Source organism: Aegilops tauschii, chromosome 4, assembly GCF_002575655.3.
Source record: "Aegilops tauschii subsp. strangulata cultivar AL8/78 chromosome 4, Aet v6.0, whole genome shotgun sequence".
NCBI lineage: Eukaryota > Viridiplantae > Streptophyta > Magnoliopsida > Poales > Poaceae > Aegilops > Aegilops tauschii.
In genome coordinates this window covers 391540271-391546768 of record NC_053038.3, presented here as the reverse complement: position 1 = coordinate 391546768, position 6498 = coordinate 391540271, and positions in this window count along the sequence as shown.

Below are 6498 nucleotides of genomic sequence, written 5' to 3'. Positions count from 1 at the left end.
AAAAATATTTCATCATTTTTTGGAATATTTTTGCTACAGAAAATCTTTTCTGTTCTGGACAGAAATGGTGGTTTCTACAGCAACTACCATTTTCCTTGCTCCATTTGACCTGAACTTTCTTGTGCATCTTTACCTTAGTAACTTATAACTAGCCTCCAAAGCACAGCCCCAAACTCCCAGCCATTTGACCACAGTAACATCACAAAGTTACTGACCAGAAACTTACCTGGCTTGTAAAATCTTCTCTACTGCACCTGGATCCAAACCAAACCGTGGTGAACCTCAAAACTACCACGAACAACATGCTAGACATGATTTTTGGACGAAGGCTGGCCTGAGGAGAGAGTTCGCGCGGTGACCACGCGTGTCCACGATGCCAGGCATGCGTGTCGACGCGCTCTGGGTGACGCCGAGCGCTCTGTTTGAGCATGCTCTCTTCCCCCGCCCGCCCAACCATGCCAAGCCCCGCCACCATCATCGTCTCGACGTCCTTAACTCCTCCCTGGCACTCGCCGACGCCGGAGCTCACCGCAGCGAGCACGGGCAAGGTCCGGCCAGCCCAACAGTGCGGAGCGCACTATGCTCGTCGCCATTCCCTTGATCATGTGCTCGTCTCCGCTCGCCCACAGTGGCCGCGTGACCTCCTTCGCCTTCTCCCCCTCTCACTGACGCCGCTCGTCGCCAGGCGCCGTGGACAGGTGTCCACCAGCGGAGCCCGAAGCACCCTCGCCGCTCGCCTATAAATAGAACCACCCCAGCCTCCACGAGCACCATCCAACACTCACACACACCCCACGATCGAGTAGGAAGCCGTAGCCCGACCGGGCAGGCCTCGGGCCGCCGTCCCCGAGCTTGAGCTCGCCGGCGATCCCCTCTGGTCGCCACGGCAGCTCCAGCCCCTCCCAGGCCTGGGCGACCCCTCCAAGGCCTCCGCCTCTCTCCGGTGAGGCCATCTCGCCCGCTTGGAGCCTCTGGAGTGACCTCTGCTCGCTGTCTTCCTCAACTCCGGCGACCTCCATGTTCTGCCTCCGCTTGCGAGCTAGTTTCCGACGCCGTCCGACCACCCCTAGCCACGCTACGGGTACGGGCAGGTGCGCCATCGTCCCCTCTCTCAATCCCTCCCTCTCGTTTGGCCCAAGGAGCCCTCGTCGCCGGCGAGAGCTCCGGCGAAACCGTGGCCCTCTCTGTTTCTCTCTCCCTCTTCCCCCACCTGACTAGCGGGGCCCGCTAGTCAGCCACTCAGTACACGTGCGAAGCGGTACGAGTGGTGGCGCCCCTGGGCTTTACGCCTTCGACGTCACCCCCCCCCCCCCAGCTGTTTCTTTTTATTCAAATTCATCTATATTCCAGAGAGCTTCAAATAATTTTAACTTTTTAACCATAAGTCCAAATGAGATGATTCTTTTTGCATTGTGTTCTTTGAAAGGAAATCTAACAGCTCACCAAAGATGAGATTTTTCTGAGCTGTTTAGAATTTCTGGTGAATTTCAGAAGTGTTCTTGATATTCTCTTTTTGTGTTTAAAATTATTTTCAGAAGGTGAGGCTTGTCTTGAGGATCACCAAAAGGCTTGTGACCCTCATCTGTAATAAGGCAAGCCACAGCAACATTTTTATGATGCCATTTCAATATTTGTGATTTTCTCACTTAAATGAAATGATTAACCCATGCATTTAAATAATTATTGAATTATTGGTCAGTTGTTATGCTTGATTTACAGAATAGTTGAAACTAGTTTAAGTGGGTAAAGCAAGTTAAAATTTATTTGAGGTGATGTTAGAAATAATTTTGTTATGCATGTTAGTAATTATTTAAAGCTTTGTGTTTGCATTCTTAAATTGATAAAAATTTGTTAGAAAATATTATGTTAAATACTTGTTTAATCATATTGCTTGTCTTACAGAATGTTTGAACCCAACTTAGTGATAAAGAAATTAAGAGTTGTTGATATTGATATCTTTTGGTCAAGCATATGAAAGATTTATCGGAGTTACTTTCTTGCGTAGTAAATTAATAAAACTTGTTGCAAAATATTTTGGTTAAGTTGTGAGTCATCTTGAGCAAGTAGAGTAATATGAGTTGTTGACGTTTATGCTTGGTGTGCATATGGATGATGTCGGCCATTTTTATCAATATGTGATACATGTGTTGTTTTGCATTTCATGGCATGCTATGACACCGGTCATTTTTAGTTTAAAGTTAATCATGAATATAACTCAACTTGAATATACCGTTGACTGGGTCATGGTGCCGCTGAATCGAGTTTCTTTCTAGTGCAACCACATTTGCCTTGTGGGAAGGCCTTGATTCGGTCCATTGACACGGCCTCTGGTCGATGCCTCCATCTAGGGAAGATTATGTCGTGCTTGCCTTGGCCCGGTAAGCACACATAATCTTGTGTGCTCGTTGATGAGATTATGGTAACGAGTCCCCGAGTGGGAGTGTTTTGACCACGACGGTGGTCGGGGTGTCTTTGGTAGACACGGGGCCACCCAGGACCAGCCCGTTGGGGATTTGGGTCGGAGTGGCCGGGAGAGTGCTGTGGCAATGGAGGGGTTTTGTCGGAATGCCGTTGGTCCACCCGAATGGGAATGCGAGGCCATGGGTTCCGTGGTGTGGGTACAGTGTGCTACCTCTGCAGAGTGTATAATCTATCGATAGCCGAGTCCACGGTCACGGACACCTTGTACTAGGTCCCACCATGAGTCAACGTTTAATAAAAATTGCACACTAAGCTATGAACTTTGCATTGTCAATGGATGGCAGAAAGGCCATTGAGGTATTTGGGACCAAATGATGGTCGTGGTTGTGATCGCCGTAAGGATCACGAGTTGTTCTTGAGAAAGACCACTATGGTGGTGTGTTTGTGGTCCAGAGATGATCACAGTTGGTAAGCTGTCCTGAGGGACGTTCGGGCTTGATCACAGCATGTTGATATAAAATGTTGCATTATTAATAATTGGTTAAATATCATGATATTGTTTGTCATTATGATTATGCTTGTTGTGAGCTTGCAAGTACATTCAATGTACTGACCTGGCGTGTCATGCCAGATTCCAGGAAAAGTCTCGTGGGAAAGGAGCGCTGTTCGAGTCTAGATCGTGTCCACATCAGTGTCCCTGTGATATGGAGCTTCCGCTACGATGTTATTCCGCTGCCACGTAGTTGTTCGAGTCGAGGCCCCTTTATGTTCACTAAATAATGTACATATTGTTCCGCCGCACCGAGTGTGCCGCTTGGCCTCGACCACTGTTGTAATATGAACTCTGTTCCGCTAGCATCAATAAAGCGGTTGTTTTCTGTACCAATATGTTGTGTGTTGCCAGAAGACATGATCTCTGGGCTGGCAATGCAGGGTAAACCGGTCGCTTTGAGCCGGGGTGCCACACCTTTCCATGATGGGCTAGCAGATGTAGGGGAATTGTAGGTGTACCAGCCTATCTATCAGTTAAGGGGACCTCTTCTGAAAGAGTGTGTCTCGATCATCCGTTTCTCAAACATCATGCAGTGCGAGAATTCAACGGAGGAGATCGAGTCTTGTGGGGAAAAGTGCGCAAACCTCTGCAGAGTGTACAAACTAATCATGATTAGCCGTGTCCCCGGTTATGGACATCTTTGAGTATCTGGTATTTGAAGTATTGGTTGATCTCATCACTTTATTTAATGAAATTGTTGGGTTATTAATGATTTGGTGATTTTTGGGATTGAGTTGGGGTTACCTTCTCAATATGGGTAATTTAATTTTAGTAGTAAATAAAATTTATTCCTTCGTTGTAGGGGAAAATTGGCTTTATGCAAAAAAAAACTTAGAGCCTCCACCAGCCAAATATGCATGTAGTGATAGCTATTATTCATCATTGCTCTATGGTGTGAATTTGCCAGTACATTCAATGTACTGACCTACATGGCTGCAACGTCTCATGTTGCAGGATTCTTACGACGAGTAAGTGATACGTTAGGGTTACGATGTCTACGCTCAACTTTGTCGTTGGCGTTGTTGGGAACTCCACAACCTTGTTGTTACTTCCGCTATATGGATTGAGGTAATAGTGTTTATGTTACTTTTACATGTGATTGCACTCTGTTATAAATCCTTGAGTACTGTGTGTGTCAGCATACCGATCCAGGGATGACACCTAAGCACAAAGACTTCGGTCCATTCGGGTCGGGTCGCTACAATATAATTCCGATCACGATGAACTAGATGCATAGGAAAAAAAATTGGTGGAACTCCAATTTTAAACGATTCCAATTCTATGATCCAATATCATCGCATAGCCTATACCATGCCAATGCTTTTCCCTTCAAAGATAAAGGGAAAACCTTTTTCATCACCTCATCTCCGGGTAAACCTGCAAGCTTGAACAATCCACAAATTTGTTCCACATATATCAAGTGCATATCAGGATGTTCGGTTCCATCTCCTGCATAAGGATTAGCTAGCAGTTGTTCTATCATACCCGAAGGGATTTCATATTCAATATTTTCAATAGGTGCAGTAGGTTGAGGGGCAATTAATTATGGTTCCGGACGAGGTGAAGATACCCCGAACAAACCCCTCAAAGGATTGTTTTCCATAGTAGCAAGTGACAATAAATTTCAGCACACTATATAAATGTTTCCTTACCGAATTCCACTTACCAGAGGCGCTTCGCTCCCCGGCAACAGCGCCAGAAAATTGCCTTGATGACCCACAAGTATAGGGGATAAATTGTAGCTCTTTTCGATAAGTAAGAGTGCCGAACCCAACGAGGAGCAGAAGGAAATGACAAGTAGTTTTCAGTAAGGTAATGTCTACAAGTGATGAAACTATGAGTAGCGAGTAGTTTGATAGCAAGATAATTTGTAACGAGCAAGTAACGATAATAGTAACAAGTATGCAGCAAGGTAACCCAATCCTTTTGAGGCAAAGGACATGCCAAAACGGTCTCTTATGATAAGCAAAGCATTCTTGAGGGTACATGGGAATTTCATCTAGTCACTTTCATCATGTTGGTTTGATTTGTGTTCGCTACTTTGATAATTTGATATGTGGGTGGACCGGTGCTTAGGTGCTGTTCTTACTTGACCAAACCTCCTAATTATGATTAACCCTCTCGCAAGCATCTGCAACTACGAGAAAATTATTAAGAATAAATTCTAACCATAGCATTAAACTCTAGGATCCAATCTATCCCTTGCGGAATAGTGCATAAACTGGGGTTTAAGTTTCTGTCACTCTCGCAACCCACCATCTATTTACTACTCCACAATGCATTCCCTTAGGCCCAAATATGGTGAAGTGTCATGTAGTAGACGTTCACATGACACCACTAAGGGAATCACAACATACATACTATCAAAATATCGAACACATATCAAGTTCACATAATTACTTGCAACATGATTTCTCCCGTGACCTCAAGAACAAAAGTAACTACTCACAAATAATCAACATGCTCATGATCAGAGGGGTATTAATATGCATAATGGATCTGAACATATAATCTTCCACCAAATAAACCATATAGTAATCAACTACAAGATGTAATCAACACTACTAGTCACCCCCTAGCAACAATCTATAGTTCCGGTAACAAGATTGAATACAAGAGATGAACTAGGGTTTGAGATGAGATGGTGCTGGTGAAGATGTTGATGGAGATTGCCCTCCCCAAGATGGGAGAGTTGTTGGTGATGATGGTGACGATGATTTCCCCCTCCGGGGAGGGAAGTTCCCCCGGCAGAATCGCTCCACCGGAGGGCAAAACTGCTCCTGCCCAAGTTCTGCCTCGAGACGGCGGCGCTCCGTCCCGAAAGTCTTCCCATTTTTTTTTCTAGGTAAAAATCACTTATATACCAGAAGATGGGCACTGGAGGTGGGCCGAGAAGGCCACAACCCACCAGGGCGCGCCAGGGGGGCCTGGCACGCCCAGGTGGGTTGTGCCCACCTGGTGGCCACCCTCTGGTGTTTCTTGGCTCCAGTATTTCTTAAATATTCCATAAAAAAACCTCGTGGAGTTTCAGCTCATTTGGAGTTGTGCAGAATAGGTGGTCTGGCGTAGCTTTATCAGGTCCAGATTTCCAGCTGCCAGAATTCTCCCTCTTGGTGTGTACCTTGCAAATTATGAGAGAAAAGGCATTAGAATTACTCCAAAAAGCATTATTATGGATAAAAACATTGTAAATAACAGTAAGAAAACATGATGCAAAATGGACATATCAAGGCGCGCACATAGCATGTACACGTACGTACAGCCAGGGTGCAAGAAAGTAAATACAGCAATGTATGTACATACGGGCGGGGTCTCGAACGCCTACTCGCGCATACGTACGGCCAGGGCTCGTGTACATGGCTGGGTCGGAACGGAGAAACTGTATCGTCGTCGTGTTCATCGGGAGCCAACCGTCTTGGACGGAACAACCGATGGAAACGAGGCCAGGCGTACCGCAGAACGGAGGAAACGGCCTTGTATTCGACCGGCCACGGTCGAAACAGGATCCTGTTCATCGGGAGGGG